Source organism: Sorex fumeus, unplaced genomic scaffold, assembly GCF_029834395.1.
Source record: "Sorex fumeus unplaced genomic scaffold, SorFum_2.1 ptg000008l, whole genome shotgun sequence".
Classification (NCBI taxonomy): domain Eukaryota; kingdom Metazoa; phylum Chordata; class Mammalia; order Eulipotyphla; family Soricidae; genus Sorex; species Sorex fumeus.
In genome coordinates this window covers 55,667,281-55,680,097 of record NW_026606065.1, presented here as the reverse complement: position 1 = coordinate 55,680,097, position 12,817 = coordinate 55,667,281, and the positions used below count along the sequence as shown (strand labels likewise).

General features: G+C 38.8%; 1 pseudogene; it reads left to right on the top strand.

The window, feature by feature from the left end:
• Positions 1-12,000, top strand: part of LOC130019363 (proteasome subunit beta type-7-like) — a 33,606-nt pseudogene extending 21,606 nt beyond the window's left edge.
• Positions 12,001-12,817: the final 817 nt, after the last annotated feature.

Genomic DNA, 12,817 nt, shown 5'->3' with positions numbered 1-12,817 from the left:
ACTAATCAAGAACTCCCTTAACTCACCTTGCTACTAAACTAAATGGAAAGTCTATGATGAATAAAATATTCTATGCTCACAGGGGTAGGGAATGGCATTTGATCATCTTGCAGAAAACTAATGATTTAAAACAATGATTTTCAAACTGTAGCCCAGGCAGCATCGCAAGTAGTGACTGCAGTTCTCATTGACATGTCCCTATCTGTGTTTTCTCGTTTCTATACTCGCCAAAAGGTGAATTTACTGAAGAGGAGAGTGTTAAAGAATGTCTATCAAAAACAAAAATATAATCTGTAGAAGATTAATTAAACTTGCAAGGGAAAGTCTTCAGAAAACAATCTAATTGATATTCATTTAAATAAATAGAGCTAATGTTTAATTATACATATCAATGAAATGAGATATTCATGAAAAGAATAATCCAATGGACTTTCAGTAATAGTATGTATTTCTCGCAGAAGCAGTGATATTCCTAGCTTAGAGAAAATGAATATTATTATTATTACTAGAAAGAACATTATCCAGAGATTCACTATTTTTTATTTAATTTCCAAAGCCTCATTCTCCCAGGATGATGCAGAGAGCCAGGTGATAACCATTACACAACAGGTTACATAAGAAGAGAGAACCCTGGGCTTAGAGATACTAAGTGGTTTATTGCCATGTCTGCCCTATTAGCCAGACAGAGACACAGTCTCTGCCTTCCAAAGCTGTTTATTATATAAATTGGCCTGAAAAATACTCCAGAATAAAATCAGTCAATGCATCTACCTCCAAACATACAGAAACGTGAGACATCCTTAGGGAACATATCCCAGTATCATTTTCTGATTTTATTTGACTTGGAGGATTGTTCCACAATTCTTATTTTCTGATTTTCTTTGACTGTGTAGCTACTCTTCTGAGAATTCATAAGTGCTCAAAGTCAATAACATAACAATATTGAAAAATCGGACATTTTCCCCAGCCTGAACTTCAACTCGCTATGTCCTCAATTCTGTATTCATCTTTACTACATTTTTTTTTCATTTTGATTGGAGGCCACACATGATGCTCAGGAGTTACTCTTGGCTTTGCACTCAGGAATTACTCCTGGCAATGCTCAGGGACCATATATGGCATCAGGGATCAAAACCAGGTCAGTCACATGCAAAGCAAGCACCCTACCCACTGCACTATCTCTTCTTACTATATCTAACCTTACTATATCTTACATCCTAAAGCCAACAAATGCAGAGCACAAAAGGAATTTCTTGGGTCTACATCTCCCAGCATTGCCTTCACTCTCACTGATTGAAATGATAAGTCTGGGGACAACTGAGAAAATTTCTGTAAAACAATCCTGAAATTTGAAACACCTCAGAGGCAAAACATATTGACGAGGTTCTGAATACCTTTTCTGATTTCCATGTATGTTGCAAAGTCCATAATTCTCCTTTTTTTTATTTCATAATTACTTGCAATTCCTTGTGCTTCTCTTTAGCACTAAACCTAGTTAAAGACCTATTATGGTCAAACATTTCAAAAGCACCCACTGAGGGTACTCAGTCACAAAAGTGGGTGTACCAATAAACTAATGCTTCTGGAGGAAACTGGTTACTATAATGCCCACAAACACTCTGAAAGCCCCTAAGAAGTCTTTTGCATACTCCAGAATCAAGCAGTGGTTCTCCAGTCCTGGCTGATAGTCACCAGCTATGAAATGTTGGCCTGATTGTGCTCCAAGACTCTCTTTTCCATCTGCAGGAATAAAGTGATGACTCCTATCTCTTAGGGTTTAGGGGAAGAAAGAGACAGAGACAAAGTGACAGAGAAAAAACATCATTTAAACACATTCTGACCATAGATACTGATAAATGTTTTGCTGGTGATTAAAATTTCCTTGTTTGGGGCTGGATAGATTGCACAGTGAGTAGGGTATTCGCTTTGCATGTGACCGACCAGGGTTCAGTCCCCCAACAACCACCAGGAGTAATTCCTGAGTGCAGAGCTCAGGGGTAACTCCTGAGCATGACAGGATATGACCCAAAAAGCAATAAATAAATTAATTAAATGAAACTTGCATGAAGTTTATTTTAACACATTTCCCATGCTGGTGGCACTATTGATAAAATATAATCCTTTCTGTGAGACTTGCATATTATTCCTAGTTTGTTTTATAAACTTATATGAGAGGGAACAATGATATGTTAATCTGTTTACACATGAAAAAGAAAATTTAAACAAAAGAGAAAGAAAACTTTGATTCAATCCTGGCACTGCCAGGAGACCCCTGAGCACAGAGCCAGGACTAGGTATCCAGAGTATCACTAGGTACAGCCCACAAACTCCAACAAATAAAAGAAAATAAATAAAGAAGAAAACTGGGACCAGAAGGCATATCAACTGGTACAGCAGAGAGCCCAGGCCTACTGTGTGTTTGATTCCTGATATCCCCTGGACCCCTAACACAGGCACCAAAGCATCAGGCCAACTAGCCCCCATTTGGGAAATTAACAGAACTTTTCCAGCATGTGTAATTGTATCAGATATTTTGCTGGTTATTAAATGAACATTTTCTGCTCTACTTAAACTGCTTGTGTGTTTCTTAAAAGATTTTTGGACTTACAATTGGTGCATGTTGACCTTCCCCTCTGTACAGAGACAGCTTGGTTTCATGTCTGTGCAAATTGTTATTTTAAGTGGAAATGTGAAGGTCTTAAAAGTGGTACAATGAAAAATTTCCATTCCACACAAACAAATATAGAACAAGAAGAGGTAAATAAATGGCAATGACATTTTTAACATGACATTTTAGAATATTTAAAGGGACCATAAGAACAATAAGTGCATCTTGTGTGCAACTGTCTTTGAAGTTCTAATCTCAGTTCACGCCACTAAATCATCAAGGAAGGTTATTTTTAACTTGTTATGTAAAGGCTTTAGGAAAAAAATCAAGGAGCTCTGAGTATAAAATGTCAAACAGAAAGGTTTTTGTATGTTCTCAGTACACTAAGGTGATATATGTATGGATCAGAGAGAATGAATTTATCCCCCATTCTCTAAAATACCATGGAGAGATTTATGGGATGGACATTATTTTTAATATCTTATTTGGGGTACTTTGTAGTTAGAATATATGTGTTTGGCTAAACTACAGTACAAATTTAGCCAATTAGCTAAATATTATGCCTGAAAACTAGATCGAAGCCTGATTAGAAGACTCGAAGAAGACCAGAAGTTCTGCTGTTGTATAGAGAGCTTGAAACGAAGCGGTGGAAGGCCTCATCCTTCCAGCACACATGCAACCTATTACTCCTTACAGAAAAGAGTGTCCTTCTAATTCTTTCTTTCTAATTTCACCTTTCTATCCTTTCTTTTCTGTCACTACTCTCAAGTGCACATCAGATTCCGCTCTCGTACCTGTCTTCATTAAGTCTCTTTGTCAAAACTGTAAATTTCCTTCATGTCTGCCTTTTACCTAAAACAATCACAGGTATAATGCAAGCTTTTTCTCACTGATGCCTATCAGTCACTGGGTAACATTTTTTTTTGTTGTAAACACTCCGTTATTTTGGGGTCAGTGTGAGAACCCTACATCCATCATCTTTCTTCCAAGGGAGTAAACTTTATTAATAGGTTATCTACCTGCTTTTATTCATTTTTAGAAATTATTCATTTGAAAATGGAAAACCTGATCCAATGTTTGCAGTTGAGGAGGAATGGCAAGATCCAAATTTCCCTCACAGAATAATGTGGGTGAGCCATGATCTACTTGTTAAAATTCTTGGATTGCTAATAAAAGTCATAATATACCAAATGGTGGTAATTTGGATGAAACAAGCATATCAATCATTAAGGAATGGGCTCATGGCTCTTTATCTAGGCAGAATCATTAAGTAGAATTTATGATATATAATGTATACTATTAAGCAGCTTCCATTAAACTTGCCTGCCAAACTCATTCTATATTGAGGGACATTTCAGAAGCAAGATGTATGCAAGAGCGCCACCTATAGTAAAACTCCCACATTTATTTTTTAATACTAAAAACCCAGAAAAGACCAGATTTTAATGGTGAAATTAAAAGAAAAATATAAGTAAATAAAATAGTCTCATTTTAATTTCTAAGTTCAAGACACCTCCCCAGAAAAGAAATAGTTTAAATTTTATTCTTTTAAAATATAGACTCTAAGACTATCTTTTTTTCTGAGAAAGGGAAAGCAGCTCGATTTTGCAGATTATTTAAACCATTGGAATAGCTTTTCATCTTTTTTAAATATATATCATCTCAATGAAAACATTATATTTTGGCCGTTTTCATTAAGTTCCTGCTATTGTTCCATTAATTATGCTTAGAGTGATCTTCTTTTGTTAAATCTGAAAACAGTAGCCATTGAAAGCACCAACGAAGAGAACCAGGAAGATGACTTACTAGGCTGGAGGGCATGAGTTGATGCATGAAGTTCCTAGTTTGATCCCCTACCCAAGCAACTACAGATGGGGTCCTGATGCTCAGGTCCAATTAACATCTTGTCCCTGGGCCCAATTGTTGAACTGGTCAGGTTGGCAGGAGTGATATCAGGAGTCCTACAAAAAAAAGGATGGAAGGAAGAAAAGAAGGAATCAAGGAAAAAGGAAGGAAGGAAGGAAGGAAGGAAGGAAGGAAGGAAGGAAGGAAGGAAGGAAGGAAGGAAAGAAGGAAGGAAGGAAGGAAGGAAGGAAGGAAGGAAGGAAGGAAGGAAGGAAGGAAGGAAGGAAGAAAAGGAGGGAGGGAGGGAGATTTTCCTGATGCTTACTGTTTCAGAAAACATATGAAACATTTCAACATAAATGTAAGATCATTGAAGAATGCTAAGGAGATCATGATTGCTACTACTGTTGGGAATTGTCCTCTAGGAGTTGATATCCACTGAAATTTAGTCTTAAATACTTGTAACTTTGACCTGAAAGCTAATTATGAGGAAGTTGAGCCAAAAAATGAAATGAATAAAAAGACATTTCATTGGTATTACAGAAATAGTTGCCAGAAACGGCTTACAAATCATGAATATCTGTCGAGATGAAAAGTTGGCTCTAAATTATTATTCAACTGGGTCTTTAAATCAATGAAGAGAAAAAAAATGATTACAATAGATCTTTAATTTTCAACTATGAAAGGGCAACATGTTAGCTCATTCCACTGTTTTGCTGCAGAATGTGGAGGGAGATTTTTGCTCTTTCATTTCCAAAGGTGTGCTTCAACAAAACAAATAAATACAAACACAACATATGTTGAAAGCCATCCCTGCTGCAGATCACATAAGAAGTTGTTCAGAGTTCTGACCACGTGTAATTTAGCAGGAAACAAACCAAGGGAGGAGAATGTCCCACAGATAATCAATTCATGAGCTCAACTTGGATGGACCTTTGGCTTTCTGTAGGCACATTGTTCACTGTGGTGAGGCTGGATTTTAAGTAGATTCGGGGCTTATCGAGCACAGTGCCAAGCAGAGAGCACAGCTTGCTGATGGGGTCTGTTTGCAGAGCACGAGTAGCTGGAACTGCAGCTGCATTCCCGCAGTGCCCTGCGACTGAGCTTCATCTGTGCCCTGGGAGGCCCACTCCTCAGGATGAGAGGATAATTCACCCGCGATAGCCCATTCAATCTTCAGCCTCCTGGCTGACGCTGCCAACAGAAGTGCCAATTAATGCCAATTACAATGGTGACTTTTCTGATATGGGCACCCACTCATATAGGCCATCAAACAGCCATCATATATTAATGACTGTCAGTCATTACCAATATGGGCGAAGTTTGAACTAGTGACCTAGAGGAGAACTGCTCTTTATCCTACTTCCAACTCTCTGAACCATCCAATTCCCCTCCCCCTTTCTTGGCCAATGTTCTTAATTATAGTTTTGTACCTGAATAATGAATGTGCTACATTTTGACAGTGACAATTGCTGAAACCGTGACAGTACAAGTGCAGTTCCTGCCTGCCACTTAGCAATCCCTGTCACAGCTTTCAGGCCAGTGAAGTCCAGAGCAAAGCTCCCCAGGACAAGACACTCTCCCTTCTCGTTCAATTGAGTATCTTTTTAAATTTGCCTTTACCATGCTTTTCCAACAAAAATACAGCATTTTATGCAGATAAATCTGTTCAGTAAACTTCCATGCAGAAGCTGCCAATAGGGCTTTCTTTATAAGCTGTTCATTATCTCATGTAGCCTTAAGGACACAAATAGTCCTTAACCAGTTCAACAGGCCACACATTAACGTGGAGAAGCACCTTTGGGTCTCAAAAGGGTGAAGCAGTTAAACACAACAAACAATCTGAATGACATGAAAGTATCATGTTCCTTTTGTACAACACACGCTTCTCTCCATGAGCATCATTTTAACTACTTTAGGGTGAAACCCCCAAATGGCCCATGTTTTCTAAGCCGCAGAACTGATTTCAAATACACTTTGACCTGCAATCTGGAATACTGATATAAATCCTGGACTATTCCTAGATTTAGAGGACCAAGGGGAATTTTAGGAGAAATTGGTACTACGCCCTGCACTCCATCTTCTAAGGAGCCCCAAGGAGATGGAGTAAAGATTTCAATTGATCCCCACCTTAACACTCCACATTTAAAGGAAAAAGGAAGTAATCCAATGGCAGACTCTATGGTGTTTCCAAGGCCTTACTTTCTTTTTAAAAGTGGAACTATACTTGTAAACTAAAACCCAAGGTATAGGAAAAAAAAATTCTGGGATTTCACTTACCTCTCCTATGTCCATGTGATGTTTCAAAAAGAAAGACAGTTCCTTTAAAAGTGTTTCATTCTGATGCATCAATTTAGAGACCACGGTTAAATAATCTGTCTTTTTCACCTACTAAAATGGAGGCAATATTAAAACTAAACCTCAAGTGCAATATTTATTTTACTGTTTTAAGGTCACTTCTCTTAGTGCCCCCAGTGTCCTCTGGGTACAACGCAACCCATGCCATTGGCCAGGCAACCAAGATTGGACTCACACTATTTTCAGATAAGGAGGGAGGGGGGCACTCCAGCTGATAAGACACAATGCCCAAGACAACACAGCATGGAAGAGACAGAACCAGAATTGGAACCCAAATGTCACTGGCTCCAAATAACATAATTGCATCACATGACCGCAGGCCTATAACTATGTAATCAAGAAGTAGGTCAGGCTCCCTTAGGTCAATTTAATTTGTGTGAAAAATCCTCAAGACACTTGTGGATCTTGGAGATTTCAAGTCATTCTAGGTTATCATAGAATAACCCAGAGCAGCAAGCATTCTAGAGTCAAAGGGGCAGAAAACACTAACATCCATTATTGCCCAGTGACATGTATGGCATAAGGAAAGATACAAGGAGGTAAGAAATGCAGACATAGTTTTTCTTGAACATATAATGATTATAAGCCCAAATGGGTGCCACCTAAACCTTTAAATATACTCAGTGATTTCAGAGCTATTATCATTGAAGTCTGGGCTGGAGCGATAGCACAGCAGTAGGGCGTTTGCCTTGCACACAGCCAACATGGCCGACCCGAGTTCGATTCCTCCGCCCCTCTCGGAGAGCCCGGCAAGCTACCGAGAGTATCTCGCCTGCACGGCAGAGCCTGGCAAGCTCCCCATGACGTATTCGATATGCCAGACACAGTAACAACAAAGTCTCCAATGGAGACGTTACTGGGCCCGCTCGAGCAAATCGATGAACAACAGGAGGACCGTGACCATGACCGTGATCATTGAAGTCTATGGCATCTTTATAGACATTTTGTACTTTCTAATCCTCCCAATGGATATCCATACATCATTATATGGATAGATAATTAAGTCTCAACAAAATTCTCCAGATTGACCTAACAAAGCAAACTTGAGCTGGAATCTGAACCCAGAGCTCTGAAAGTCAAAAGCCAGAAGCTCTTTCTTACTGTATTGCTCCTCAGAAAAAGGATTTAGTTTTAGAGCTCTCTGCAGTTATTTGTTTGAAGAGGGACAAGGGAGCCCCAGAGGGTGTCTCTATGTGGATTAAGAAGTCTCTCCTGCCTCAAGGAAACAACTGGTGGAAGAGTATATGGGAAAATATTTTTGAAATAACCAACCACAAGAGAAAAATGTTTTTAATCTTTTTGGGTTGTATTTTTTAAAAGATGAAAACTTTTTTATCTTCAAGAGAAAATCTGAGGAAATGTAAAACTAGTGTACATGATAAATGAACTGTAGCAGTCTGAAAAAATAAATGAACAAAAGCAAACTGTATCTTTACCCTGCCTTTCAAATAGTAAGTGCATTTGCCAGCCTGTGATTAAAAATCAACAAAAAAAAGTAATCTCAAAGACACAACAGTCTTTTGAAAAATAGTCTTTTGAAACTGGTTTTTGAAGAACACATGTTAGCTGTCTCTTCTTTTATGCTGGACAGACTGAGGCACAGTAGTTCCTTCATATGAAACATACTAAGACTCAAGAACATTTTAACAATTATTAAATATATATGAAGTGTTATATGTAACCCTGGAGATAAATTTTTTAAGATCAAACACTAACACCTGATGTGATGAATCTTCAGAGGTCTTAGAACTTGAGCACGGCGGAAATTCTGGACTAAACACAAGGAAATTAGCCTGGACTTTAAGCAAGCTGAGGTCAGAGCAAGAAAACATCGAAGACCCAGGTATAATAAATATTACAGGGGTTGAAATGCAAAGTCATGAAAGATTAAAGGAAATAATAAAAGGTTTGTGACTTAGGAAATCTAACTTTGAGGGAATGTGTGACACCCTGAGGAAATCACTAATAGAAAATCCACAACTGAAAAGTAGGCATTATTTATTGGTACAAGTGAAACTAAATAGTTTCTGATTCTGCGGATGACTAGCAGAGAGGCAATGGCAGGAATTTCTAACAAGCGTTCTGCAGAATCAAGTGATATCTTTTAAAAACGCAAATATTTAAATGTTCCACTTTAGCCCAGACTGGAAAACAAAACTATTGAACAGAGGCAAAGGATGGGAATTATTTTTTATTTAAAGACTAAAATGAAAAGACGGGTCCATTAAGGAAAAAAAAGTCAGCAATATAGCACAGGGATAAGGCATTTACCTGCATACTGACTACCTGGGTTCAATCCCTGACACTGCACGCACCCCTCCCCCACCTACCCTCCCCCCTCCCCCCCAGCCTCCCTCCTGCCAAGTACCACCAGTACCACCTGTGAGCACAGAGCCAGAATAAGTCCTGAGCACTATCAGATGTGACATCTCCTAGCATCTCCTTTAAAAATATATAAATAGGGCTGGAGTGATAGCACAGTGGGTAGGGCGTTTGCCTTGCACACAGCTGATCCAGGTTCGATTCCCAGCATCCCATATGGTCCCCCGAGCACAGCCCGGAGTAATTCCTGAGTGCATGAGCCAGGAGTAACCCCTGTACATCACTGAGTGTGACCCAAAAAACAAATACATATATATATATATGTGTGTGTGTGTGTATATATTTGCATATATATAGGCAAATGTATTTTTCTTGAAAAAAAGATGACATTGTTGACTAAATTCAATTAGATTTAGGACAAAGGTAAAAACAAAGGACTTAAGTACATTCCTGAGTACTCTCTGTGTTTATATTGACGGGAAGTAATAGTTCTTCATATTTGTATTTGAAGATACAGCTCTTCTGTGGCTTCCAAATTGCAACTGAGATTTTTCTCACTTACCTACATTTTCCAAGATTAAACTTACATCTACATTTCGTTGTCTAAATTTAATCGTTTCTCTTCTCTGACTACATTTGGAATGCTACAACTGCAAGTTTTAAACAGTTTGTATGCAAGATGTTGTTTTATGTAAAGAAGGGAAAAGATTGACAAATCTAAACCAAACAGGGAAGAATTATAAATATTTTGCTTCACTATTGCAACTTTCTCCATATGCCTCAAATAAAACATTCCCAATCAAGCTTCACTTCTAGAGAAAGCTTATCAACAAATAGGTCTCTATTAGTATGTAACACGTGTAAATGTAATTAGCTCTTTCAAAAGAAATCATTGAAATATGACATGTCCAGAAAGAAATAATTTTTTTTCAAATGAAATCTGAAACCACATGTTATAGACAGACTGATAGCTGGGTCAGTAGCCAGAAGCTGGTTAGGGAAGTCAGTATGAAGGTCACTAATTTCATTCTGTTTTATTTCAAAGGAATCTTAAAACAAAGAACACAGCCTTAACTGGATGGTGTAGAGGAATGGGTGATTAAAACAGTGCTTTACTGTAAGTCCTGTGTGATTAAAAAGAGAGAGAGAGAGAGAGAGAGAGAGAGAGAGAGGAAGAGGAGAGGATAGTGTTTTGCCAGAATATAGTCTAGATATTAGCTTCAAGTAAAAAGAAAGACTGAGAAAAAAATAAAGACAATATCAGTAACAATAACTGGTTTAAAGTTGTCTAATATTCCTTGACTAATATTCTTGCCTAATATTCCTATATTTTTTCTTTATATCCCAATGTAATTACTACTTGAGGGGAATCAGTTATTTTTAACTGGGTATCTAGGTCATTGGAGGGTATTTGTGGAGACTTCTGGGCTTTCTCCATTTATTTCAATAGTCACTTTAGTCTTTTGTTTCATCAACTTTATTTTTATGGCAAGTTCCCCGTGGCATATTTGATATGCCAAAAACAGTAACAAGTCTCACAATGGAGATATTACTGGTGCCCGCTCAAGCAAATCAGTGAACAATGGAAGGACAGTGCTACAGTGCTGTTAAAAATAAAATCAAGGGCTGGGGCTGGACCGATAGTACAGTGGGTAGGGCATTTGCCTTGCACACAGCCATCCCAGGTTCGGTTCCCAGTATCCCATATGCTCTCCCAAGTACTGCCAGGAGTAATTCCCAAGTGCATGAGCCAGAAGTAACCCCTATGCATAGCCGGGTATGTCCCAATAAACAGAAACAAAACAATACAAAACAAAAAATCAAGGGCTAGAGAGATAACACAGGGTTTAAGGAACTGCTTTGCGTTCATCTAACCCTGGTTTAATCCCTTCTATCAAATGTTCCAGGAGTGACCCATAAGCACAGAGCCAGGGCTAAGTCCTGAGCACTAGAGGGTGTGCCCCCCCTCAAAAAAAAAAAAACACAAAAATGTGAATACAAAACCTTAGCTATGCCTGGCTTGAAAGTACTTACTTGGGAAGCTAGAGGTTGTTTTAGTGTATCAGCCACCATTTGGAGGTTTCTCTTTGGATAACTGCAGCAGAAATGAAATCCTGTAAGCCGACTTTACCAAGAAAGAATACAAGCTCCCAAGGGTCTGAAAAACCAAGACAATCATTGCAGGCGTGGTCTATAAGGATGGCATAGTTCTTGGAGCAAATGCAGGAGCAAATGAAGGGATGATTTTTGCTAGCAAGAACTGTTCAAAAATTCACTTCATATCACCTAATATTTACTGCTGTGGTGCTGGGACACTGAAGACATAGATGTGAAACCCAGCTCATTTCTTTCAACTTGGAGTTCCACTCCATCTGCACTGGCAGCCTTCCCAAAATCATGACAGCCAGTGGGATGCTGAAGCAGATGCTTTTCAGGTATCAATGTTATGTTGGTGCTGCCCTAGTTTTAGGGGGAATAGCTGTTACTGGACATCACCTCTACAGAATCCATCCTCATGGATCAACTGATATATTGCTTTCTGTCATGATGGGTTCTGTCTCCTTGGCATCCATGGCTGTTCTTGAAGATATGTTTAGGCAAGATATGAAGTAAGAGAAAGCCATGAAACTGGTGAGTGAAGCCATCACAGCCGGTATCTTCAATGACCTGGGCCCAGGGAGCAGCATCATCAGCAAGAGGCAAGAGAAAGCTGGACTTCCTGCACCCCTATCTGTGCCCAACAAGAAGGGGACAGGTTTGGCCAGTATAGGTGTGAGAAAGGGACCACTACTGTCCTTACCGAGAAAGTCACTCCCTTGGAGACTGAGATGGGGGAAGAATCAGTCCAAACCATGGGCATTTCCTGAACGGGCAGTGGGGTGGTGATGTGGGGAGGAGGGCATTGAGGATCCCATGTAAGTTGTTTTTTGGCTGGCACTTGCTGAACAAAATTCAATAAAACAGTTTGAAAAGCAAAGATACACAAATAAAGAAATAGTAATAAAGCCCTAACTAGTATTTCAGGTTTCTGTCTTTCTCTTATTAAACAAAGAAATTGTTTTAAAATATGCATGGTAAACCACAACAGCCAAAAGGAGAGAGAAAACAAAAGGGAATGCCCTGCCACAGAGGCGGGGTAGGGTGGGGGAGGATGTGGGAGTAGGAAGGATACTGGGATCATCAGTGGTGAAGAATGGGCACTAGTGGAAGGATGGGTACTCGAGCATTATATGACTGAAACACAAGCAATAAAGTTTATAAGCCTGTAACTGTACCTCACAGTGGTTCACTAATAAAAATTTTTTAAAAATAAAACAAAATAAATTTTTAAAAATAAATTAATTTAATTTAATATGCATGGCGTCTGTATCACCCATCACACACAAAAACTATGGGAAAAGATCTAGTGAGTGGTATGAAGAGAAATTATTTGGAATAATATTAGTTTAAAAATCAAGGAAAATCCTAAAATATCCTGCTAAATAAATATCCTGCTGAATAAAAAAATAGGCATACAAATGAGAATGGGACAATATCAGAAAACCCCACCCCACTCCCCAAAGTCCCATTAATTCCAAGTTGATATACATTTCTCGTTCCAGGAGTCATACCAAATGTGAGCAGTGTCCAAGTCCCCAAGAGCATGAAGCCAAACCCAATGACAGTTGGTCAAGTTAGGCTGTA